At 40.5% G+C, this 25,380-nt stretch overlaps 1 protein-coding gene across 3 annotated transcripts in view; it reads left to right on the top strand.

The window, feature by feature from the left end:
• The first annotated feature begins 4,382 nt into the window (after positions 1 to 4,382).
• FLRT2 (fibronectin leucine rich transmembrane protein 2) overlaps positions 4,383 to 25,380 on the top strand; it is a 58,517-nt gene continuing 37,519 nt past the window's right edge. The window contains exon 1 of one of the 3 annotated variants that reach the window (XM_066321959.1): positions 4,383 to 5,656. The gene's annotated coding sequence lies outside the window, so the exon portion shown is untranslated. Of the gene's footprint in view, positions 5,657 to 7,876; positions 8,759 to 25,380 lie in introns of those variants that run through there. The other 2 variants (XM_066321958.1, XM_066321957.1) reach the window with 2 other exon arrangements.

The following is a 25,380-nucleotide window of genomic DNA, read 5'->3' as shown; positions in this document are numbered from 1 at the left end:
AAATTAAAAAGAATGAGCCAAAACATGAAAACTCTCCTCTCCCTAACTCATTGTTTGGACTTACTAAAGTTCACCAAGAAATGACTACACACTCAAGCTTCTTCATTTTCTCCAGGGAGGATTTCACTGTCTTCCCTAACCTTACCAAAAAGAATAGCTTAACTTCTTAGCATTTTTTTTGCCTGAGGCACAGAAAGGAGGATCATTTTATGATGCAAGTAGAAAGTTCAGTTTATCCTGGGGGTATATTCCTAGCTCCTCTTCATAACTACTCCACCTAGGACATTTTAAGTGTTGTATGTTTAACTAAATAATCTCATGGTAGATTTCAAGTGCAATTTGTCACCAACAAGGTAAAATTAACTGAACAGAAAACTGATCATGAACTGAGGAAGGGTTGGGTTGAGTTAAAAGCAAAGAAGAAGCAGACCTCAATTACTTAGTTATAAATTCTGCAGGACAATTAAATATATATGTATACATATGATCCAGAAAAAGAATTTCCCATGTCCTGTTATCTTTGCATATAGCTGGGGTTTTATATAAAACGGTTAGTATTGTCTCAGAGGTTGAATGCATTAAGTACATATAAAAGGCAAAATTGGTCTTTCCTCAGGGAAAGGACAGTTCAAGGTCTTGAGAATTTTAAAGACTGCTGAATGGAGAACACAATTCCACAAAAAGATTGGAATTGCCTAACAATGGCTCCTAGATCAATTCCCCCTAAATTTGTAATCCTGGTGCAATTGTGCAGATAGGTTTTCTCACCAGATAGGTTTTCTCACCAGAAGGTTCCTTCAGCATCCCACCAGTGAAGCAAATTTAGACTTTCCCAGTTCTGCTATGCTATGAGAATGAAATAAAAAAATCTACTGGCACTAGGCACCATATTCTTCATAGCTTTGATTAGTAAGCAGCCTCATACTTTTAGCACTGCATTTCTATTTCAACCTAACACGTGTCCCTCATAAATGTATTTTCTGTCAGCAGGCTGTGGTTACCTGGATGGGCACCTTTCACTGGTTCAGCAGATCTAACCAGGGGCCCTTGTTCCTCCTGGCAACATTTCCCTTAAGTCTAAAAGGCAGTGCTTTCCTGTTCATAAAGAGATTATTAAAGTGATATAAAAACTCTTTTACTACATCCTAAGAGAAAGTTTTAAGTCTGAACAAAATTAATCTGGTACCCTATGTTTTGAAAGAGTTGAAGTTGTTGACTGTTGTGACAACCTTCCTATCCTCCTCAGTCCACAAATCTGTGATGTGGGTGCTTTGCACTGCTAAAGAGCAAGACAAATGGTTTCACAAGATATTTTCACTGCCTCAAAATCCTCTTGAAGACCTGAAAGCTTACTGCAAATTTATCAGGATTCAAAACAGATACCATCTGCCTAGTCTTTTTTTTTCTTGTTTTTTTTCCTTTCCTTTCAGGTAATTGGTCTGTACCATTGGTGACATGTTTTTCTGCCCTCTAGTAATAGCCCCTGGAAAGGGGACCTCTTGGTGCACCAGCATGCCAAGATTACTGCTCATTTTTTTCTGAGTTTGGAGGTGTAATAACGTAGCCTCTGCTTCTTGACCCTGATGGTCAAGGTAACATCTTTATAGCTTTTTCTTTAGGTAATTGAAACCAATTTTCCTTTTCACCTATCCTTTTTACAGCAATATGTTCTAAAAAAATAAACAGAAAAGACTAGAAAAGGCTTTACCAAATGATGCTACCAGTTTATCAGAATCTAGGGATTAATCCAGAAAAGGCAAAAATCAATACATTTCAATAGAAAATTTGCATTCTCCATTGTATTTTATTACACATAATTAGCTTGAATTAAAAGAGAGTTAACAGTTATCAGATAGAGCTTGAAATATTTTGAAATACTGTAGATCAAAATTTGCTAACCTTATGTAAAGTGATACATGGAAATCAAGCAAATATAAAGCTAAAGCTATGCCATGAGTCTTGGGGTCTATATTAGGAATTGTAGCATTTTTAAATGTTCTTTCTTTAAATAATATTGAGATATTTTTATCAGGCTAATCTTTTAAAAATAATGTTCTCCTGTCCAACTTTTATATGTTGCCATAATTCTAATGTTCATTCATGTTTATTGGGCTGAAAGAAATCTGGCTCCTCTTTGATCATTTAGAGACACTCTGTCATAATTGTAACCATCCCCTAGAAAATAAAAAAAAGTTACAGAAATGGACTTGACAGAGACAAAAGTGGAAGAATGATTTGAGCTTGCCAAACCTGTGGACAAGAAAGTACAAATAAATCTGATTTTTTTTTAATCAGCAGGAAATTATCATGAGTGAGCTCTTGAGCTCCCATGGGAGATTGGGTAGATAGCCCTGCGATCAGAAAGGGATGCTTTCTCTACAGTAGATTGATAGTCTGCCTTCTAAGCTTCCCCATTTAGAATAAAAGAAGAGCACTGAACTTAATGAATGTTGTGTGACTTTCACTGAGGTGCCTTGGCTTTATAGAGTGAAGCAAGAGTTTGTCTGATACAAGTGTGTTGATTGTTTTTTCCAGAAACATAAAAGTACATTAGCAGAATCAGAGATGGAAGATATTCCTTTATTTTAAAAGCTGGCCATGACAATTAAAAGAACCTTAATGATTACGCATAGAAAATGTGAAAGAAAAAACTTGTGTTGCCCATTTGTATGTTATTCAGAAGGTCTTACTTGTGCCTTCCACTCATCATGGTAGGTAGTTAGGTCAATCATAGATTAATTCTTTTTTTTCATATATGTGTTGATTCCAGTTTTTCTCATTATTCTATTTTCCCTTGCATTGTCTATACGTGAAAAAAAACCAAAACCACAAAGAAGCAATGCATAACAATGTTTAATGACTGCTGGATTCGTATGTCATGATTTAGCCACTTTAATAACCTTATCAAATTAAGCTAAATGTTGGTTGGACTGATCTACATTTGTGCAACGGTTGTAAGCATGAAAACTATGGTAAGAAACATCAATATTCTATAACTGTGTCTACCCAGTTCCCTCCTTTCCCCTTCCCTTATCCCTTCCCCTTTTCTGCCCCCTTTCCATCTCTTTCCATCTGTTTCCTTTCTCTCTTTCCTTCCCCGCCCTCTTTTCTTTCCTTTCCATCCCTTTCCTTCCTCAAAAGCTTTTTTAATAAGCCGATTTTCCAAAATTTGACTAAGAATATGCTTAGTGATTTTCCCCTTCTGTCAGCTGCATGAATTTAAGGCCTGAAGTAAAATTTTATATTACTGACAAAAATTGAGATGATTCAGTATTATTTAGACCAACCTCCCGGTTACAAAATTATGCCCATTTCCTTTTACCCTCTTTCTTGCAAGCTGAAGAAATCAGTCTAACAATATAGCTGGAAGAAAAGAAATATTAAAAGGACACTTTCATTTTTATAACATTTCTTAATGCTACCCCATCTTACATTTTCTAAAAAATAAGTGAGGTTGTATTATGGATCAGTGGACCATCACTCCAGGCTAGCCATCTTGTATGATCACAGGTAATTTAAAGAGAATATATTTCTATGTTATCCTTTCAAGTTTACAGCTTTTCAGCCATGCAAAGCGGTTTGCCAGCAAATAAATAAATAAATACATCCCTGACACATTTATAGTCTGGTGATGGGGAGGGGAAAATTTGTTTAAAGTCCAAGTAATCAGACTATTACCAAGATTAGGTGGAGAGGGGGGAAGCGGGGGAAGGGGTGTGCAGCGGTTTAAACAGCTCCTGTCGGGAGGAGCCGAGGGGGAAGTGTGTGTCCGTCCATCCTAGCGCTGGGCTCTGCTGCCACCTTGGCCGCGCCGCGGGACGTGCAGGCGGCCCCGCTCCGCGCCCGCGGAGCTCCCGCTGCGCACCTGCGGCAGCCAAACCTCCCCCGGCCAGGGCCACTCAGGGCCACCACCCACGTCACCTGCTGTCACCAACTGGACAAGGAGATGTGTGATGTCTAAAGGGTCAGTTTTGGGTGAGGGGCTTTTTTTTTTTGGGGGGGGGGGGGGGGGGGGGGGGGAGGGGTTGAGTGTGGCTGGAGGTTGTTCTTCAAATGGGGTTTATTCGCCTGCTGTGCTTAAAATCGCCAACTTAGAAATGTGGGTGGGAGGAGAACAATTTTTTTTTTCTGTCCTTTTGCTTACTGTAGGATTCTTCTCCTCCCTTGTCCAGCCTTATCTTACACATTTAATGAAGAAAGCACTGATTTTCCCATTCATACACATCTACCTGCCTCTCCATCCTTCCTATAGCATGACCACAGGGGCTCTGGAAGGACGTCCCGGAGCTGCAGTCAGAGGTCGTGTCCCCACTCTCTTTTTTTTTTTTTTTTTTTTTTTTTTTGGGGGGGGTGGGTGGAATGGGGGCAGAGAAGGGTGACAAAAACATCCCAATGCACTGAAAATATATATAAATGAATGCCAGGCAACCAATAGAGTTTGCTAATCTTGTTTCTCTGCTGTCATGATGTTGTCTTGACATCGGGCTCTGGGCTGGTGTTACACACTTTGGAAAGCTTTCAGGCACTTCATTTCATCTTTGAATTGCACATGCTTTTCTCTCAGTTTTAAGATTTCTTGTGCTTAGGAGAAAACATGTTCTGACATGCTGGAGTTTGGTGGTGGTAAATATTTCCTTTGAGTACAAAGTGCATGTGCGAAAAGGTTTGGTTTTTTTTTTTTTTCCTTTCTTTCCTGAAAATCTATTTCTTTCTCACTTGCTCCTTTCTCTGTTGTAGTTAATAACCTGTAAAAGAGCTGAATCTGGAGAGCTGAGTGAAATGGCACTTTTGGAATTGTACTTTTAACCACACCACGCTGGGGAAAGCGCAGAAGCTCTGTATATGTGCGTATGAAAGGAATTCGTGTCATGCAGATGAGTTTGCAGACTCGGTGACAGAGAGGGACCACAGGTGAGTCCCCAGCAATCTGCTTTGCCAAGAGGATTTTTCCAGCCCCTAATCACAGAAAAGCCCTCCATCTGCTCCCCAGGGTTGGCGGTTCTCATCTGTTTCAAGTGAAAACAACCAAGAACAGAAAATGGCACGTAATAAAGAATCCCCAGCCAAGTAGCCGTGTTGTCCTGCATTCCCCCCCAACCAGCATTCCCCGGTGCTGGGCTCTCGGTCCCCGGGCGAGAGAAAGAGCTGCAAAGGGTTAAGCCGCTGACTTGCTTGCTAGGCAAAGTTTGAGGAAGAATATGTCTGAGGCTGGATACGCTGCAGCCCCGCGCTTGAAATCTGTCACCCTCACTTAGGAGCGCCGCATCTCGGGTTGTCACCGGTGAATAATGATGGCAAGGCGATAAGATCGCTCGGCGGCGGTGCGCCGGGGCCGCCCGGGGGAAGAGAAGACAGGAAATTGCGAGGCGTTTAGCCGCTTCAACGGGGTGTTCTACAGTGTCATCGGTGGGTGTCAGGGTCAAATGACCGTCTGGAGAGCAAGTTTGGGAAGATAATTTCTTTCCTCCTTTCCTTGAGAGCAACCTTGGGTGTTGGTGACCATTGGCAGCTATGGAAAACACAGACCTCGGTGGTGATCCTTAAAACAATACCATGCTGGAACCCAGCTGTTCTGCCACTTTCTCCCCTTTCAACCTGCCGGACCCGGTGGGCTTTGGGTGACCTACTGAGAAGGAACTCACTTCCGCAGGAGCAGGTAACGCCTGATTAAGTCACTTTCTGGATTGACACGATCTTGATCTGACCAAAGCGTGTCCTGAGTACCATTCGCTGATTTGAAATATAGGCTGGTTGAGGGTCCAGGGACGGGGAGAGGAACAGGAATTATTCCGTCTAATCTCCCTGGGACTGCGGAGTAGAGCAACTACCCACAGCCTTGCAGAAGTTTTTAACATTCCCATTTTCCTCCCTGATTAGGGGCACAGAGGACAGAAATACCTGTCTGCGATGGACAAAGGCCAGCTCTGCCTTCTGTGCTGACGACAGGTTGCTAGTAGGGGGGACGTGGGAAACAGAGGGACAGGTGGACTAAACATGAGAAAAGAGAGGGGGTTTTTTCACCAGAAAATGGACTGGTTGTCCATCAGCTTCATGAGGGAGATATAAATCATGATCAAATAAGAGCTCTGAAAATTATGAGGGGGCAAAGAAAGAAAGAAATATCTTTAAAAGTCAAAAAAATACCTAGAACATGCCTTTGTACACTATGGGGCTCCTAATCCTTTCATCCCTCGGGACCAGCTGGCAGCTGCGAGCAGACTTGACTACAGCGCAGCCCCTGCTCCGAGGCGGGGATGCAGGCTCTGCCCGCGGGACTGACCGCTGTCACACCCTCTTCTTCCCGGCCGCTGGGACCCTCGGAGGGCCCCGGGCTGGCGCCTCCATCCTCGGGGGGGTAAAGCAGGGAGGGAAGCAGGGTCTCGTCCTTAACCCCCTTCCCCTCGCTGCGTCCCCTGAGAAATGCTGGCTACCTGCGTCCGTGCTCGCTCCCCACCCCCATCACTCCTCGGAGGTGAGGGCACAAGTCCTTCTCCGAGCGGGCAGGCGGCACGGCACGGCACGGCTCGGCTCGGCTCGGCTCGGCTCCGGGCTGTCCGAACGCGGGGACTCTCCGAAGGCCCCTTGGAGGGCAGAGGGTGGAGGGCACGGCGGGTGCGGGGGCTGGAGCTGCTCCGAGCACACGGCGGCTGGGCTGACCCTCACCGGGGCTCCTCGGCACGGCTTTATTGAGCCTTTGAAGTCGAGAGTGGTTTAGCCCCGCCAAGCGAAGGGCGAAGGAGGCGCGGAGCTAATAGCGAGTGATTCAGCTTTTGAGGTACGGCCGAGCAAATAGAAGGCACTGAGCAGCCAGGGTGAGGGGGAAGCCAACCCCGAGGCATTTCGGTTCCCTTTCTGTTTCCTCGACACATGGCATTGATCAGCTCCCTCTTCTCCATCCCTCCTCACCCCGTTTCTTAAAGTAACTCTCAGCAAAAGCTGTGCTGTGCGTTTTCTTTACTAATGTAGGAGTTTGAGGCAAATCCTCTTCGCACAACGCACGTCCTACCTTGACGGCTGCATCCTATCGCTCAAGTGTTTCTCGCTATTAAATACCCTTGTCTTTAAGTGGACTTGCCAGGACAAGGCAGTAGCCTACGAGGGAGCTGGACGGCGGGGGAAGGGTTACTCCGAAACAAGCGCACACAGCCCGGCATGCACACACACACACACACACACACACACACACTCATATGCACACGCACTGAATGTGTACAGGAGAAATAGGGGGGTTGGGAGGGAGTGGGTGTTGTTACCGCTTTAGGGCAAAAGGCGGCTTCTCCAGAGGTTTTTAAGTCTTTATGACTGATGATGAAAATCAGACAGAATACTAGAGGAGGTCCGTCTCTTCCCGGAGGGTCGGAGATTCTTTTATTCTGTGTTATATTTGTTGAATACTGGTACTGCGTTCCAAAGTTCGCAAGGGAGGAAGGAGAGGAAAAACAGGAGGTGGGGGAGGCGGGCTTGTCGGCGGCTGCACATGAAATATCGCCATGTTGGTGGAGAGCACGGCTGTAATTATTGCTAGCGAGGGCATCTCCCAGAACCGCCGCTCGGGGAGTTTTTCAGCTCACTTCCCGGCTTGCCTTCCGATACGCTCCGATACACTCCGAGAGTCCCCGGAGCAGCCGTGCCGGGGCAGTCCCGCCGCGAAGGACGGCGACACCCGCACCTTCCTCCCCCGCAGCGCCGGCCCGGCGGGGAGGCAGGGCGGGGATCGGGGGCTGCACACCCCGCACAGCCCCCGCCAGCGCCGCCCGCTCCGTTCCCATTGCTGAAAGCGGGGCAGAGGGCGAGTCCAAACGCGTGAAGCTCGCTAAATTGTCCTCAGCAACTTAAGGGTTAAAAGCAGCCGGGGGGAACGAGGGGGGACGGGGAGGGAAATAAGGAAAGAAGAAAAAGAGAAAATCTAGCCTGACTTTGCCTCTTGGAAAGCTTTAGGTTGCAGCCCTGCCTTCCAAGCATTCTTTAAACTAGAAATGTGGGAGGGACTCCAGGAGAGAGAGAGAGAGATGGCTATCAACTGAATTCATTACTGTAAACATCTCCCTGGGGTGTCAGGCAGGGAGGAAAAAAAGGCACGACTTACATTAGCAGGGAATAGTGAGATGTGAAGCATCATTACTGCTAAGATCAGCCTGCAATCCCGGCTGGAGGCAGGCGCAGGACTTGGAGAGAGCCAGACACACGCTCACACATATACTCACATACATGTGTCCGATGCCTTCTCCGACTTACGAGGGTCCTGGGTCGTCGTGCCTGCTCCTCATGTGATCCTTTCATCATTTCCAGAGGACAGAAAAAGAAAAAAAAAATAAGAAAAGAAAGAAAAAAAAACCAAAAACCACCAGAAAGAAAGAAACCCCAAGACCAAGCGTAGCCGCGGTTCCCTCGCGTTTATTTTTTTTTTTTTACCGGAGAAGGAGGAACGGCGGGGGAAAGAGAGCGAATCGAGGAGAGAAAGTGCGTTGGGAATGCCAGAGCCGTGGGCTGCGCGCCGGAGGAGGAGGTGGCGGAGCAGGGGGTAGGACGATGCCGCCGCCTCGTAAGGGCGGAGGAAGGCGCGGGAGGCGCGGGGGTCGCTCGGAGCGGCGGCGGCCGGCGGGGAACGGGCCCGCGGGGCCGGCCGGCAGCGGCGCCGGGCGGAGGGCGGCGGCGGCCACCACCGAGGAGCGGCGGCGGCAAAGTTTTGGTGTGGGGGGCCAGAGGCGCGGAGGGGGATTACGATCGGTGCCGGCGAGGGATTCCCAGACGCCGCCAGGTACAGTTGGGATTTCATTTCTCACTCTTTTCCTTGCTGATAATTCTAGCCCCGGGCGATCTAAAGCCGCGGTGCCCTTTGCCTTCTCCTAGACGGCAAAGTTAAGGAGCCGGGATCAGGCTGTGTCAGAGATACCGCGTTAGAGCCCCATGTCGGCGGCGCCGGGCACACACAAGTACGGATTTATGAATGGCCGGCGGCAAGTGCCAGCAGGCTCCCCGGGCTGTTTTGGGCCAGCCCGTGGCTCAGGAGCGGCGCTCGGAGCTGGCAGCTGCAGCCGGGTCCCGGCTCCCCGGCGGCGTTTCAGTGCCGAGCCGGGAGGGTGGCGAGCCTGGCCCCCACCCCGCGGGGAGGGGAGAGCCCAGCACTACCCCTGCGGCACGGGCACCGGCAGAGCGCACCAGCCGCTCTCTTTGGGAGCTGGCTCGCAGGAACGGGACCTTTAGAGGCGAGCCTTGCTTGGAAGAGGTTGTCGGCTTAGTTCGGCGCTGCCGAGTGTTTAGGGATCTACGGGGAGAGTCGGGAGCTGCGCCCGGCAGGAGGATCCATCAGATCCCCATCAGCAGCCTCCGGAGCGCGGCTGGCGGTGAGTGGGTGGGGGCGAGGTTAAGGGAATCGGATCAAGACTTCGGAGTACAAAGGAGGGCTCAGAGACCTGACGAGTTAGACGGGGATCTGACAAAATGAGAATAAATACTGCGGGGGACTGGGTGCGTGGAGATGGTGTGTGAACAAAAAATAGCAGAGAGCAAAAGGAAGTCAGGCAGCTGAAAAGACCTCTCTTGAATACGGTATAAAACCTCATAAAAGATAAATAAACAATCAGCAAAGTTAAGAGAATAAGATTCTCCACCTTCTTTTCAGAGTGGGAAGCAGTCAACAGGAGCTTTTAATTAATTTTAATGGAGGAAATCTGTTTTAAGGCTTACAATAAGCTAATAAATCCAAGGCACAAATCCGTGTAAATTCCTGCACTGTGTGTGGAAGGTACTGATTACATTTCTTCAGATACTGTTTTTTGCAACGCAGCGTTCAGCCAAATAGAAAGGGAGAGGTTCCTTACACGAGGAGCAGGAAAAGATACTAAGAGCAAGTCAGACTTCTCCCTCTCTACCTCCCTCTCCCTCTCTCATTCCTTTCCTCTCCCTCTCTCTCTCTCTCTCTCTCTCTTTCTCCTTCTGAAAGTCAGGGTGTATGTTAAAGAGAGGTTTATTTACTGTAACTAACTTTACAGTGCTTGCAGGAAAATTAAACCAGTTTAGAGGTTGGGATTGATCAGTGCTTGGGTTTAATAAACCAAACTAACCATACAAAAAAACACACAAATTTCAATGGACTTAATTTCTTGCTTCATTCACTGACATGGTCCTTCTCCAAAGAAAGACCTTTATGTATTTGTAGTTTATGACAAGGCTAATTAATTGCTTTTCAATATATGTCTTTTTTGAAGGGTGAAAAGTTCATCCTGGCATTTTTTTCAAAACTCTTAAAAGGTGCAGTGCCTATATCTCTATCCACCTCTCTTTCCCTTCTTCTTTGAAAGAGTTAATATATGCAATGAGACATAAACTTCGCATAATGAAAAAGATCTAAACATTGCATAATAAAAAAGACATAACAGATGTGATTTTGAAGTCATTATTTCTATGTGAGAAAAGTGATGTTAGAATGTGACTGTTGATCTTGTTTCTGCAGATTATGTGAGGAGAGATTTCAGTAAGCTATTTCAGTGGTTGCTCTGTGTCCTGATATGGTAGGGAGGCAGCTAAGAGAGTTCAGGCCTGGAGTACTGTAGGTAAAGCAAGGCAGAGCACTGTGCAAATACAGTGTCTATAAAACTACCTGTGACTAGAACAGTCATCAGTGCTTTCCAAAGTCCAAGGCTTTAGCAAGAAATGCTGCTGGAATGCACCCAGCTTTCTTGAGAGTTGCTTCTCACACACACGTACACCCTATATTTTGTGTAAGGTGATGTTATCTGTGTTTGGCTTGGGGAAGTCTGGATCTAATTTAAGCCACTGTTACAAGTCACATTTATATCCTGGCCTGCTGGAGAGTTTGATTTAGGATGTAGACATATCTCCTTTGCGCAACCCTACACCCTTCCCAGTTGGAATCTGCATTACATAGGCTATGTTTTCCTTCAAGAATCAAGAATGTGCTTGCATTCAACTGCTTAAAATAGCAGTATCTAAAATGTGGGATGTCATTAGGGCTGACTTCCCTACCCTTCCCACTGCAAAGAAGGAGAAACATAGTTTTACCAAGTGAAGAAAACAAAAAGGAGTTGAAACAAGTGCAACTATCAGGCTTTTCTGTACTGAGCTTTCTACATAAAGCACTCGAAAGAAAGCACACTTAAGATAACAATGTTTCCAGGAACGTGAGAGCTTTACTTCTTAATCATTTCTGTTACCTTTTGAATCTCAAAATTAGTTCATTTTTTGTCTAGGATGCTTTCATGTAACTTTCAGGCTTTCACTAGGCAGATTCAAATCCAGTCCATTAGTGACCTCTATCTGTGAGAAGGGTGTAGTCAGTGGTAGGTTTTTTCCCTTCACCATAGTGGATTGGAAACACAGATTATTAATTGTTTTAGTCTTTTATTCCTGCAAATCACCTAGGGATTTTTAGGTTGTCAATCTTATATTAAGTGCAAGCAATGTGATTTTCTAATGTTTTAAGCAGGAAAACAAAACTGAACTCCAGTTCCAAACATGAAAGTGTTTTCAATACGTTTCAGCAATTCCAGTGATAATATGATAAATATTTGCAAAAATCAGAAAAATAAGAAGCAACCAGTGCTCTTGAACATTTAGAAATACCAAAGGAATTGCATTTATGTTTGTCTGATGTTATAATACTTACTCTAAAGCAGGCTGAACCTGTGTGAAATTTTATTGCCCCTCAGTGCTTACATAATTGAAACTTGAGAGAAACACTCAGATCAGATATACTGTGAGTAGAGTTTATAGTAGCAGGGTGTTTAAAAAATATATTTAAAAAAAAATAAAAATCCAGTGCTGTCTATATGAGGCATACATGTCAGAGATCAAGGAAAAAGGGGTCTTTATGAAACAGATGGACTCTTTTAGAGGATTATTAAACCCAGCTTTCCAATACTAATTTGCCTCTTGTTTATATCCACAACTATATTCCATATTTTAGTTAGTGATTGTGAATGGCAGTTAAGGACTTGATCAGCAAAATTTTTGAGCAGATGAATACCACTGTTTGACATTTCTCAGATTGTAGATGATTACCTCAGCGCTTGGTAATGTGATGTTTTTAGGTGTTTCCTTCCCTCCCCCTTGGGCAGTCTTTTTAGGAGTCTTTCTGAAAAGCTTTTTATTTATTTCCTCAAGAAATCAAAAGAGTTGGAACTTGCCTCAGAGGTATAAAACTGGTTTTTCTTTTCTTTGTCTTTTAAACAAATATTTGTATTTTTTCACTTCTAAAAAAAAAGTAGAAAAGAATAGTATACAATTGTTATTTTTTTAAAGAAGACTAATTTAACATACACTGAAGACATGAGCTTCAGTTTCCCTACAGCTATGTGTAACCCACACGTTTCAGGTAATTGACTTCTTTTAAAGAAAAACAACCGCAAAAAGATCATTATTAAAATGATGAGATGTTTTATTCATTTATTTTAAACAAACCCAAACCTTAATCCATTGATGATACTCAGGAAAGAAGTGTTTGAAATAAAAGCTCTACTCTGTTTAACAAATTATATTCTAATCACGTCAAACAATATGCCTCAGGAATACAAGAATTTAATCTGATATTTTCAGCCACTGGTGAAAGGTGTTGGGATCTTCTTATATCTTTGCTTTTTTATTAATTGATGATTTTCCCAGTTAACAGGACGTTTGTTTGCTTTTTTCTGCCTTTGATTCCTTCTTCTGATGTGGCCCCTTGAACTGTATCAAAATTAAATACTACCAGCAACTTAAAACAAATCCATCATGCTCTATTCAGCATGCCTAAACCTAATGATGCAGAACAAGGTCTATAAAGTTTCCCTTTGTAAAAGAAATCTTGTGTTTCAACTCTACCTAGAAACAGTCTTCTGTATATTTTACTTCAAGCTCTGACTGCTTTATTTGGTGTGGGTTTTTTCATAAGCCTAGTTTAATGCAAGGATGTATTTAAAAAGGCATATGAGACAGAAAATTGTTTATCACTCAAAGGTAAATATCTTTGAAACTGCTTAAGTCCTTTCAGAAAAAAACCCTCTTTTGATATACAGGATCAGATAATTGTCAGATTTGGTCCTGCAAAGTGATGGCTTTACTTTGGCCTCAGCTGAGGGGTGACTTACTTCCAATAGGCCCTGGTCAGTGTTTTGTGGGATCTGCCCCTTACTAAGCAGAATATTAGATGTTACAGATAACATTCTGGCCTGGCTTTCAAGTCAACAGGCAACTTTCATAACTCTTAAACACCAGCTAACTATTCACAATATAAGTTATTGTCATAATTTTGTGCAACAGTTGTGGATCAAAGACTGCTGTCAAAACATTTTGAAGAAAAAGAAAAATTTTGCAAGGTAGTTCAGGCTGTATCAATCTGTAGATTACTGTGATGGGTGGTCTGTACTGTGCTTTTGCAAATCCTGGCCCAGGAAGAGACATACCTTGAGCCACAGAATTCAGTAGTTACTTCCTTTTATCATAATTTATTTTTGAATATATCACAGTGAAAATGTTTGGATGAAGCGACAGAAGTTCTGCACTCTGGCCAAAATTTTTTTATTGTGTCCAAGATGTTATTGGTAATCTAATTATATCAAAAATATCATGTAGATATCAAGCTAGTTCCTTCTAGACAACTAAATTAACCTAAAGAAATTCCACAAATTCTCTTCAGACAAAATTTTCCAGATTTTTTTAATGTCTCAGATCTTGTGGGAGCATTACAAGCAAAAGACTTTGAAATCCTGTGTTTTATTTATTAGACATCCATTGTCATGTACATCTGTGCTCAGGAAGACGTGGGCAGGCTGATGCTACACACTTCTGTTGTAGTAAATGTTGTAAACTATATGGAAGTACTACATGACCTCTTGGGAGCAGGGAGGGTGAGAGCTCTGAATGAAAAGCCTCATCAGCAGCTCCAGAAACAGAAATCAGTGTGCTGCAGTGTCACTCCTAGTTCTCCCTGTCAGCTTTTGTCTTTCCTTCACAAAACCAACAGGACAAATTAATCTAAAGAGTAGAGCTTTTTCTGACAGCATTTCCAGTGCTGCAACACAGAGCTGCATGAGCAGCTCATACCTGGCCAAGCTGTTCCATAGGAGTTAGCCAAGAGACATCATCTTTGAAAGGGTTGTCTGTGTGGGAGTGCTCCAGCAGCACATCCTAGGAATCCTGAGGGGCTTTGGTGATGCTCATGCACAGTCTTCAATCTTCACACAGGTTACAGAGGATGAAAAGGTGGTCAAACTTCAGTCATAGGTCCATCAGCTGCAGACCTGTAGGTTCAGAGTACAAATATTTCTTTCTCTTAAGATTTCCTGTGTGTTTTTCTAACAGAGAAAAAGATGACCTTTAAAATGTCATTGGAAACTAGTGCCAAAAAAATCCCAACTTTTTATCAATATCATACTCACAGAACATGAGAATTAATATGCAGTTTTGAAAAAGAAATGTAGGTTATATATATGTACATGCATGTTGCATTTTATCATATATAGAGTTTTGATTTCTGTTACAAATATAGGTGACTCTGACTGTCTAATCACAGAGGTCTTCCTCAGACCTTTCAAAGCATATATAATTAATATTAATTCAAAATTAATTTTGTTGGTGAGTTGCAAATCAAATTAAACAATAAATATTTTCCTCCAGAGTTTTGGAAATTTCTATACTGGGTAAGAAGGCTGAGGTGCTCCCAAGAGGTATTGCTCCTGAGGTCAATGGAAAGAGTCTGTAGCAAACTTACCTGTGCTTATAAAATACAGCTTCACAGCTGAAGAACTGCATTTTAAATTGCTGGACTTGATTCCAGACTCTATCCTTCTCTCTTTCACTGACAAGTTAATTTCATAGAGACTCTTCTCATTATTAGGTATTACTCATGTGAGTAATGATTTAAATACCCCAAAGTGATGTCATTTAGCTGTAATTGAAGATGATACAACCCCAACAGCATGTCTCTGCTTATACTAATGTATGTATGCTTTCAATAGTAGTTTCTTCAGGTATGTGTAGGATAACAAGCTCTGTAGGTAAAAGTAATTTAAGTTACTAGAATTGTGTCTTTATTAGGATTGTAGCAGTGTATGTGTTTGTCACAGGCATAGCATATGTAGGTGTACTTCTTTAAAAACTGTCTGTAGATGGGACATGGTGTGTGCATATCATTTAATGAATTATGATTTTGGTAAGTGAGGGAGTTTTAGTGAGCCTGTTTCATGCCTTAAATGCTAGCTGAAACCATGTCAGGTGTCTCTAAATGAATGAGTATTTGTTAGAAGTACCTTATAATTTCACTTGTGATCTAGAAAGTTTTTCCTAGGTGGTGCTTCTTGTGTCATTGAGAGATTTGCATCCAGCTAAATGTACCCTATTTAACAGTCTTGTTTGTCTGGTTTCACAGGCCATCTCATTAGCTCATCTAGGTTTAACTTTATTCTTATCTTTACCCACTTGGCTTTGGAGTTAGTCACAAATCCCCAGTCTACACATTATTTCTTGAGCCATATCAATTGATAACTTGATTTTAAGTTTCACTGGTTGTTATGTAAAAAACTACCAACCCAAACCCAAACAAAAACAAGAAACCCCACAATATTTTGATACCTGAATTGTTGTTATCTTAGATCTGGTGATTGTAGAAGCATATTGCATCATGTTGTACAGATCCATCACTGTAAGCCCCCACATTATTCACTGGAGAAGAGAAAGTGGAGGCAGAAAAGATAGGAAAGGCTAACAAACAGCTCACACTTCTCTCTCTAGTATGCTCATAATATTTTTTACTTTAATATAAAGTTTTTTGATAGTTCATAATTTTTATACTTTGAACTACCCATTGAAAATTTATTTCCAAAACAAAATAAGTAAACTAAGCAAATAAAACATGCTGTTACCCAGCCTGATAATTTTTTCCTTCTTCAAAACAGATTTAATTGTCTAAGAACAAATTTCTTCACATTAAAGATGAGTATAGAGTGAGGGACTGTTAAGATTTAACAGAACATGATCACATGCAGGCAGTCATTCTCATCTGTGTAGCTAAATCCTGTGTATCAAATTGCTATATGCTTAACAGTGATTTTTGAAATAGCTCATTCTGGCCCTGTGCCATGCTGCTTAGTGAAGAGCCGCTTCTTGAACAGTTCAACAGTAAATTGTAAAATGAATTTTGCCAGTAGGAGTCTTTTTATTTTTTTTTTTAATTTGTGAAATTACTTTCACTGTTCAACAAAACTAATTTCAAAACCTTATTGTTTATCAATGGTGTGGCAGAATTACAGTCTTTACTTATGGAGAGAAACGTCTACCACTATAGTTTTTGAAATACTTAAGAAAGAAAGAAGCATAATGGACACCTCTCATTCTTTTAAGAATGTGCACTTTGAATTCCACAGACAGAGCCAAGTCCCTTATAATTGCCCAGAGATGCCAAAGCATCTGTGGCAGAGCATCTGACAGTAATGTTACTCTAGTTCCTTTATCCATGTTGAGCCCTATACAAATCTTCTTTTTTAAATCTTTTTTATTCATATGTTATTTTGTACTTAAAATAATAAAAATGGAAATACATGCATGTGGGGACACAAGCAAAAATATAGAAAAAAAACAACAAAAAAGAGATTTTCAATAGAATTAGAATAGCAAATGATCATTTAACTAAATCTGTTTCCTTCTGAAGCTTAGTTAGCCTCTTCCTTTTTTAATTATTTAACTAGCTAGTGGGGCAAACAGTGATAACACAGAACTTTGAAATGGAAACTGTTATATGAGTTATATGAGTTTTTCTAGATTGTTTGAATTTCTACTGTAGTGCTTTCCCTTCACAGTTAATACAGAACCGTTTTCACCAGTATTACTCCATTTAATACAGTCTTAAGAAAAATGTTGAAATTTGATTTCATTTTAAATTCTGGGGGTTCTGCATCCCTTCTTGTGTGATAACCTAGAACCTTAGCTTTTAGCTATGTATAATTTTCAGTAAAATGCTGTCATTGAAAAACTAAATAAAGACTAAAAAACCAACAAAACCTGCTAAAACAAACCCAAAAGAAAAACCAAAGGACACCCAAGGCCACAGTTCAGGAGCTGTGGAAATCTAGGTGCTAAAAAGATGGTTGTTTTCTGTTCCACACTGGATAATCTTATCAGTATCTATTCAACTTTATATTTAGTACCACATACAAGTTTGTCTATTATCACAGAAGTCAAACATTCAGTTCTATTCTCAGATCAGCACAGTGTATCTTTATAAATCTGGAATAAATGAGATGTTAGAGTTGCTGCCAGCAGCTCTGGCAACAGAACTGTTGATCTGCCCAGATTCTCTTTCCTGCAAAAATGTCTTATCAGCAGATCCACACATCCTACATGGTGTGACTGTGAATTTACAGATAAGAGGACAGAATGACTGAAAGTGGATGGATGGCATGATCATAAATAGGTCATGAGTTACCAACTGTGGAGCTTGAACCTGAGCACCAGGAGACACAATTATAAATTTCAGAGCCCTTCAAAGGATAAGAAGGTCTCTAGGTAGAAGAGTTTTAACTCTTCACCCTTCATTTGTCCAAAACTGAAAGTACATAAATCAGTCCTTACGAGCAGATTTGACTCTGAAATTCATAACCACTCATCTCTGTGACATTGATGGAAACTCTATTGAATCAAATGCATAGATATTCTAATTATGAACCTCTGATATTCAGAACTTCCCTTAGGCCATCAATATCTCATATGCAGTCATATTTTACAAGCTGCTGAATGACTGTCTGGTTATGCATGTGCTGACCCAGAGAAGGCATCGCTAGTACAGCCAACCAGCTGCAGAAAGATGATCCTTTTAGAGCACTAGGAGAATAAACACTTTTAAATTTCAGATAACATCAGTGTCAGTTCACAGGCTTCTTAAGTCTTGTGAAAAAATACTTGGCAATCTTGGGAAGAGGTGTTTAAATATAGTGCTGTATATTGTCTTGTGTTGATTGATAGCCAATGCTTGTCAAAAGGCATTCTTTTTAACTCTTTCAGTGCAATGCTAAAAGATTATGTCCTGTTTAATACAATAGGAAATTAGAAAAATGACCTGGAGCCTTGCTATGAAATTTGCCTTCCCACTGTCCGGGGTACTTTTATTGAAATGTGTTTGCATTCTGGTAGCAGCATACCACTCTTCTACTTCTCTCTTCCATTTTGTCTGTTTTTAAATGGATGAGGCAGCATAGGCTGCATCAGAATTTTTAGTTAACTCTTCAGCTAAGAAGGATCTTTATTTTAAGCTGGAGTTCATCCTCTTACATCTGTCATGTCAGGTGCATTGAGGACAAGTATCCTAAAGATACTATCAAAAATGAAATAATAATGCTCGTGGAAGCTTTTGTTTTCATTCAAATATTTCTCATATAATTTTTGAAAGTCAAGTATTGAAGTATTGTGCCAAGGGAAGATAAAAGCTGGAAAGGGAAAGTAACTAGAAAACAATTGAAAAACAGGATGGAAGTGAGTAATCAAAATTGTCCAGACCAAATGAAGTCCAGAGATAAACAAGGTCATGTGCAATAGAAAATCAGAATTCCCTAGTGATCACAGTTTTAACCACCTAAGCTGTTACTCATCTGAGAAGAAAACGACTGCTATGAGAGAAGTAGAACAGTGCACCTTCTAGGACAAGCTAAGATGGGACAAAAGGATCTGTAGCATTCCCCTAATTGTTTCTGTGGTGGCCATAACACACAGAATTATCACACAGTTAATGTTCTCTCAGAGTGTGTTACCTCTAGAACAGATCCCTTGCTAGTTTTGTGAGTCTGTTTTTCTTTGGCCTATTCCCTATTAATATTGTTCTGTGTTCTCATTTTTGTGTCTTTAGAAACTATGCATTTTAACCATAAGAAAAAACAGATACAGAGTAAAGATGGGATGGACAAAGCAATTAGTGAGAAACTAGTCTTAAATTTTCCTCTCAGGAAAAGGTTTATTCACAGAAAGTGTATTTACATGGATAAATCAAAGGGGAATAATTATTATTATTTGTTATTTAGAGTATATAATATAGATCCTGCCAGCTTTTATTGTTAGACATCCCATCTGAAAGAGATTAGAGATCCTTTATGTGACAAAAAGAGACTGAATTAGGAGAGCAATGGGGACAGTGCCATGAGAGCAAATGACATCAAAGTGAGTCTTTATTACTGTTGTTTATAAGAAACTCGATGAAGGAAATGTTCATTGTGCATGATAACATTCAGAATTGTGATGGTTTTTCTGCATCATCAGTGCATTTATGCTGTCCTGTTGATTAAATCACTGTCTAGGTCAAACATTGATCAAACTCTGTGCTATGGTCTGCAGTATGCTTTTGCCTCTTGCAGCTGGAGGCAGGGCAGAATTCAGAACTGGATCCTCAGTCAGGGGACAAGAAGAGGTACACACTGAGGACTAAACCAGCAATGGCTGCAGAAATTCCCTGTGCATGTACATATGGGAGGCATTTCTCTTCCCTCAGGCACACCAAATGCCCACAATCAGCATCAGCACCGAGTCTGAGCCCTTAATATGAAGGAAGGAGATAATTCGTGGTGAAGGCTATACTAAAGATACATGTCCTTGCTTTATTAGTGAGGGTGTGCAATTTTTTTTACAGTGTCAGCCTTCTCCATGAGTGTTGTGGTAGCAGTAATATTTGGAACAACATGTAATTCTAGTGATTTGCTTACTTATTATGTTGCAGAAATTCCAGTAAAGAATTTGACTAGGATTCAGTTACTGTAACTGTAAAAGAGAGAAAAAAAAAAAAAGCTCAGTGAAAAAATGGCACTGTATGAGTTAACATGTTAGCCCTTCATTCTTTCAGATCAAGCTTCCTGTGAGTAATAAAACACAAGGCAGATGAATTTGGCTGGTCTCAGTCAAGCCTCTCATGGATAGTTGCCCACACGGGAATAACTACTGCATAGATTAGCTCTGTGAATAGTTCCAGGACAGGTGTGGGACTGAACTGCTTTGGCAGAACTGTGCCAGGGAACTTGTGTGTGATGATTCGCTGGTTGGTATCTGCCTTCCCTTTAGCCAAACATGTTTTTAAGTAATTGGTTTTAGGAAATTGGAGAAAACTCAAATTTTGTCAGATTAGCAAATACTTTATTAGACAATTCAGACAAATGAAATAGAAGTGGAAATTAAAATACCCTTACTAGGGTAAGAAATTAGTCAGCATGTCATTCCTGACAACAGAAACAGTGTTACAGCTTCTGATTCATATTTCCTAATAGTGTAAAAGAAATAACAAAAAAGTGCAATATTTTAAAAGCTTTCAAGGGGAGTGAATGACACAGGGTTTCTCTTGCTGAATACAAATTCTCTTTCTATTTGAAATCCAGGCATAGTCTTTCATGATCTACATGAAATGAAAGGTGGACTCAGGTAAACCCACCACTATTAACAGAGCGTTATTTTCCGGTCCTTTTCAGAAGTGAAAAGATTTGCTGGGTAAGGAAGACAAACTGCTCTTTGACCTCCACATGTTCTTCTTCCTCTGTTCTTACAAAGCAGGCATGAGCCTCAGTCACACTGTACAAGTCCTCGTAAAAAGCACATTATCAGAAACAAACTCTGCACTATTTTTCCTGACATAAAGAGGGGGAATGTAAACATGAGATAGGAGGAAGAGTTAAGAGCAGCATTTGATCAATGAATTCTGATGCACAGGCAGATTCCGAAAGCTGTTTGATATTAGATGTGTAGCAGCACTTGCGTAAATCAGGGCTCAACCACTTTACAGCTGAATTATCCACAACATAAAGCTGAAAACTTCTCTGTTGAGCTCCTTGTTAAAGCCATGACTGTAGGCCACCCTTCCCTCTTAAACAATAAGGGGAAAGGATTGCAGCCCAGGAGCTGACACTGCTGTTTGTGCCCTGGCTTCCTCAGAATCAATAGAGGACCCTGCTCTTCAAATCTCTCAAAGTAAATATTTTTTTTCTTGATTTGACTGGAACTGCTTGGGCATGCAATTGCCTAAGGTCAGGTTTATAGCACTGCTCTAATTATTTGCCACACAGTTTGGAATATCAGAGTCATCTCTGGAGTAATTTATTGAGGCATCTATTTTATATTGCAGTTATGATCCTTATATCCATCTCATAGCAATTGCTGTGCCCATTGTGACTGACATGTTTTCCATGACATTTTTCATGCATTCCACCATTGCTGTAACTAATGTAGCTTGGTTTTTCACAGCAATGTGACCATTTTGGGCATGTAACATGGCTGTAAAAAATTTACTGGCCTAACCATCATCTCCTTTTGCTAGAGGACTAGAGACATAATGGCTTTATCAATGCAACAGTGGACTTTTGCCACTTGCAGTAAATTTCAAACTTACAGTTACTTACAGTTTTAATGAATTAAAAAATTGTCCTGCTGCAGGAGCTCTCTATTGCAGGAGTAGGGAGAATAATGGCAGAGGTTCTCTATCAATTTGCCATTTTAAAATTTCAGTTAGGCTTCTAGTAGTGCATATTCTGATGGTGGTGTTGTCTAAGAAAGAAAAGAAGAGCATGAGACTACTGCTGTAATGTTTCTGGAGAAAATTCAGTATTGCTGCGTTGCAGTGAATATTTATCTCTAGAATTTACTAGCTGGTAACCAGTGATGTTTTTTCATTCAGGATTTAGTGGCCTTTTTCCAGAACAAATTTCAGTAGTACTCCAGAGGCTGTTAATGTCTAATAATAAATGTGTCCTTTCGTTAGTCATTGTTTCCTTTATAGAAACTAATACAATGTTTTGCAACTAGATATAAAACAAAGTGAATAATAATAAGCCACATAGCATTCTGTTCTGTGTGATCTTATTCTGCTCAACACTGTATTAACCTAATGCCAACATATAAAACTTCAGTGAAAGCTGCCATTACAAAAGTGTTCTGCAATGTTCAATAATATTGCATGCCTTTGTATCATGCAGAGAATTATTAATACTCAACATGAGACCTGATCAGTCAGAATTGAAAATCTTTAAATTCCCTTCTCATGGTGAAATTCAGGGCAGTGATTTGTACACATAATAATTTATGGGTGCATCGATCATGTTTATAACTCCACTGACTTGGTCCACATGCACAGTCTAGATAAGTAATTAGCAAAATGACGTCAATTGTGCTGCATATTCCAACTGCAAATAACAGTGTTGCAAAAATTACTCCCAGTGGATTGTTCTTCTAGAAATATTATACACAGCATCCCTCTCTCACCCTTGCTCTCTCGCTCTCCCTCCCTTTGCCCTTGTGTTGTAACCTCTAATGCTTAAAGCACTGGATGTGCTGAAACCTTGGTCTTCCCACCAAGATTAAAGGGTTGCATTTCACGCTACTATGATTCCATCTATTTTAACATCTCCTATCAGAGAGGCAGGAGTCCACAGGTTCACTAACAGATATCAGTACAAAACTGTCATTTTAGGCTGTGGGAAAATGAGATTAGAGCTGATCTGACAAGAAACAAATCTCCTCTTCCTTTCTCTCAGGTAATTACACAAGTTGAATTCATGATCCCAGTGTATTTCTTGCTTTTCAGGCAATTTCCAGGAGGAAGATTCTCCTTATTATAAATGAGTGCCTGTGTTCTATAATTACTGACAGTCATTTGGTCTCCCTTATATGCATTGCTATGCTGCAAATAAAATAATGTGAAATAAATAGCACCGTATCTCACATTACTGCTCGTAAGTAGAGAGGAATCTTTCTGATAATTTTTCACTGTTTAAATCTTCTCATGATGTGTCATTAACAATAAGGGAAAAGGAATGGTAAAACCTGAAATAGCAAAAGCTAAAGTGTGACTGGTCACACTTTCACCACAGATTTTTTTTTTCCAGTGCTAATACAGGTTTATTCTTCTAAAATCTGGAATTACCTTACATCTACATAAATGAAAATGAAGATACTTTCTCCTTGTTTCAAATTTTCGCCTATAGGATAAAGCAGAAAGAAGATGGACATCCTTGTATCAGACCAATTGACAGTGTCATGGCAAAACATATTTGGAGCTGTAAATAATCAGAAAAAGTTCATGTCCAGATCTGAAAGGCTGAATAAAGCAGAGAGTGCTTTTGGTTTATGGATCAATGTCTAGATATCAGTACATTGACAAATCAAATGGGCAGCTAAAATGATCTGCCTATTTGTTCATGCTACCTATATCCACAGTAGTTTTAAAAGCAATTGGAAAAAGTCACAACACTTTTGAAAGCAGAATCAAAAGCACTATATTTAGTCCAAAGGGCATGTTCAAAAATTCATTTGAAAGTGTGTTAGATTTTCATTAAAAATACTAATAGGTGAATGTAAAAGAATCTTCTGCTTTTTAATATAAATTTTAAAAAATGGCATTCCACAAACAGCAAAACTTTCACACTGTTTGAACAGAGCTTCTTGGTTTATTTTGATGATTAGTATGCCATCCTGTAGAGAAACTCATATGTGTCCTTAGTATATATGACCATTTAGCTACATGAAGGGCCTGGGAAAATAATAAAAATAAACCCAGCAAAACAATTATCTGCTTCCAGCCCAAGTACAAGCATTAAAAATTCTACTACAATCAGATGTTTCCTAATAAAGCTGAAGCTTCAAAATAACTTTTTTTCTATATAAAGAAGTGAATTTGGGGTAAATAAGTGAAGGACATCATAGAGGCTCTTCATAAAATACAACAAAAATCTGAAGAATACTGCAACAAAGAGACAACAGTGGCTAACTTCTAGGGGCTTTGCTCCTGGGACAATTAGCTCCACACTACCTGATTAAAAATTAATTACTTAAAACCATTACTTAATCAACACTATCTATGGCTGCTTTATAAAGCTTAAGAGTCATGCAGCTGTGCTGCAGTCATTTCATCCTAAAACAACAGAAGTTTTTAGATTTCTCCCCTACCTTCCCACTCTCTCCCAAGACTGACTAAGATATTATTCTTGTGAAGTGCAGGTCTCTGTTTCATGGTGCATATAACATTGGCTCCTTCTGTTTCCAGTCAGATCAAAAATAAATTTGGGAAACAGTCTCCTTTCAATAGCTGAGGTCAATCCTTCAGAATTCACATATTTTAAGTCCCAGTAAAAGTCAATAAGGTTTGAACATGATAATCATTTTGCAAGGTCTCCAGACATACTCAAACACATTTCTTTCAGCTATCTCCATTGGAAGGACCAAGAAGAACCACCTTTATATTCTTTGGTTTTTGAGTGAGGAAGATTTAATTTCAAAACACAGTATGGCCTAAAATATAAATCTGAGACAGTTTGAAGTAAAAGTTCTTTCTGAAGATCAAATTGTCTCATGGTGACTTTTTTTTTTTTTTTTTTTTTTTTTTTAATTTAAATTGTAGCAGTATTGCCTGTAAATTCCACAGAACAACAGCAATATGTAATAAATGTAATAAGAATAGGCAGCAGGTTGTCTGGCAAGCAATGAGAATTTAAGCAAAGACCAATCTCCCTTGGTAAATGTTGATGTGAATAATTAAATGAAACAGGCAAAATACAGTCTTGTCAAAGCCAGATTCTTTCTAGAGACATGGGAGGAATTAAGATTTATTTTGAGGGAAAGCTTTTATGCATGTCTCCAACATGGTTTGTACAAGTTTTCTCTGGGCTAAAACTTCCCAAACTAATTTCCCTAATAAAGAATGTCGGAATATTTTTTTTTTCAATATGCAGTTTATCCTAGCAATTTCTCATATATATGTGAAATTTTCATTCCCGTGTGTTTCCTGAAGAGAAAATACTGCAATATCATACTGGGTGAGCTTCAGTGGACTGAAATGTGGCATCCATTTACTGATTCCATATTCAGTGTATCTGATGATGCTAGAATATATACTCTGTGTTCTGAACATGCATCTCTGCTCCTCACTTGGTCTGTACTGACATAATTTTCTTAGAATAGTTGGGCTAGTTCAGGGCTTGAGCAGACGAATGAGCAGTCAACTAGATGATCTGATCTGATTACCTTTCCAGAATAACAGAAAAATTAAAGAGAATGTAAGACATTAATGTGGAATCCATTCTTCATAAATTTAACATATTCATAAGTTTTCTTTCCCATATTATGACCAGAATTAGGCGGAAATTTTAGAAATATTTAAATAAATTTCAAATAAAACATTTTGATTTGGTGGAATGTCATATCTAAAGTGATGCAATTAGAATTACTTATTTGGTGTCCTAAACATAGGTTTGAGCTGCATAAATTTAGTACCAGTCCATTGTGGCAGGTAAATGATTAATTTGGATGCAATCTATTTTTAGGGATTTGTGTGGCATAAAAGCACTGAAATAGCTAAGATTCTCTGTTTTGATATAAGTGGCTGAAGTTCCTGGAGTCAAAGACTTAGGTGATAGTTTGTCCTTCAGCAAAATC

This window comes from Sylvia atricapilla, chromosome 6 (assembly GCF_009819655.1).
Source record: "Sylvia atricapilla isolate bSylAtr1 chromosome 6, bSylAtr1.pri, whole genome shotgun sequence".
In the NCBI taxonomy this organism is placed as follows: Eukaryota; Metazoa; Chordata; class Aves; order Passeriformes; family Sylviidae; genus Sylvia; species Sylvia atricapilla.
The sequence above is the reverse complement of the archived record's forward strand: the minus strand, read 5'-3'. Positions and strand labels throughout refer to the sequence as shown.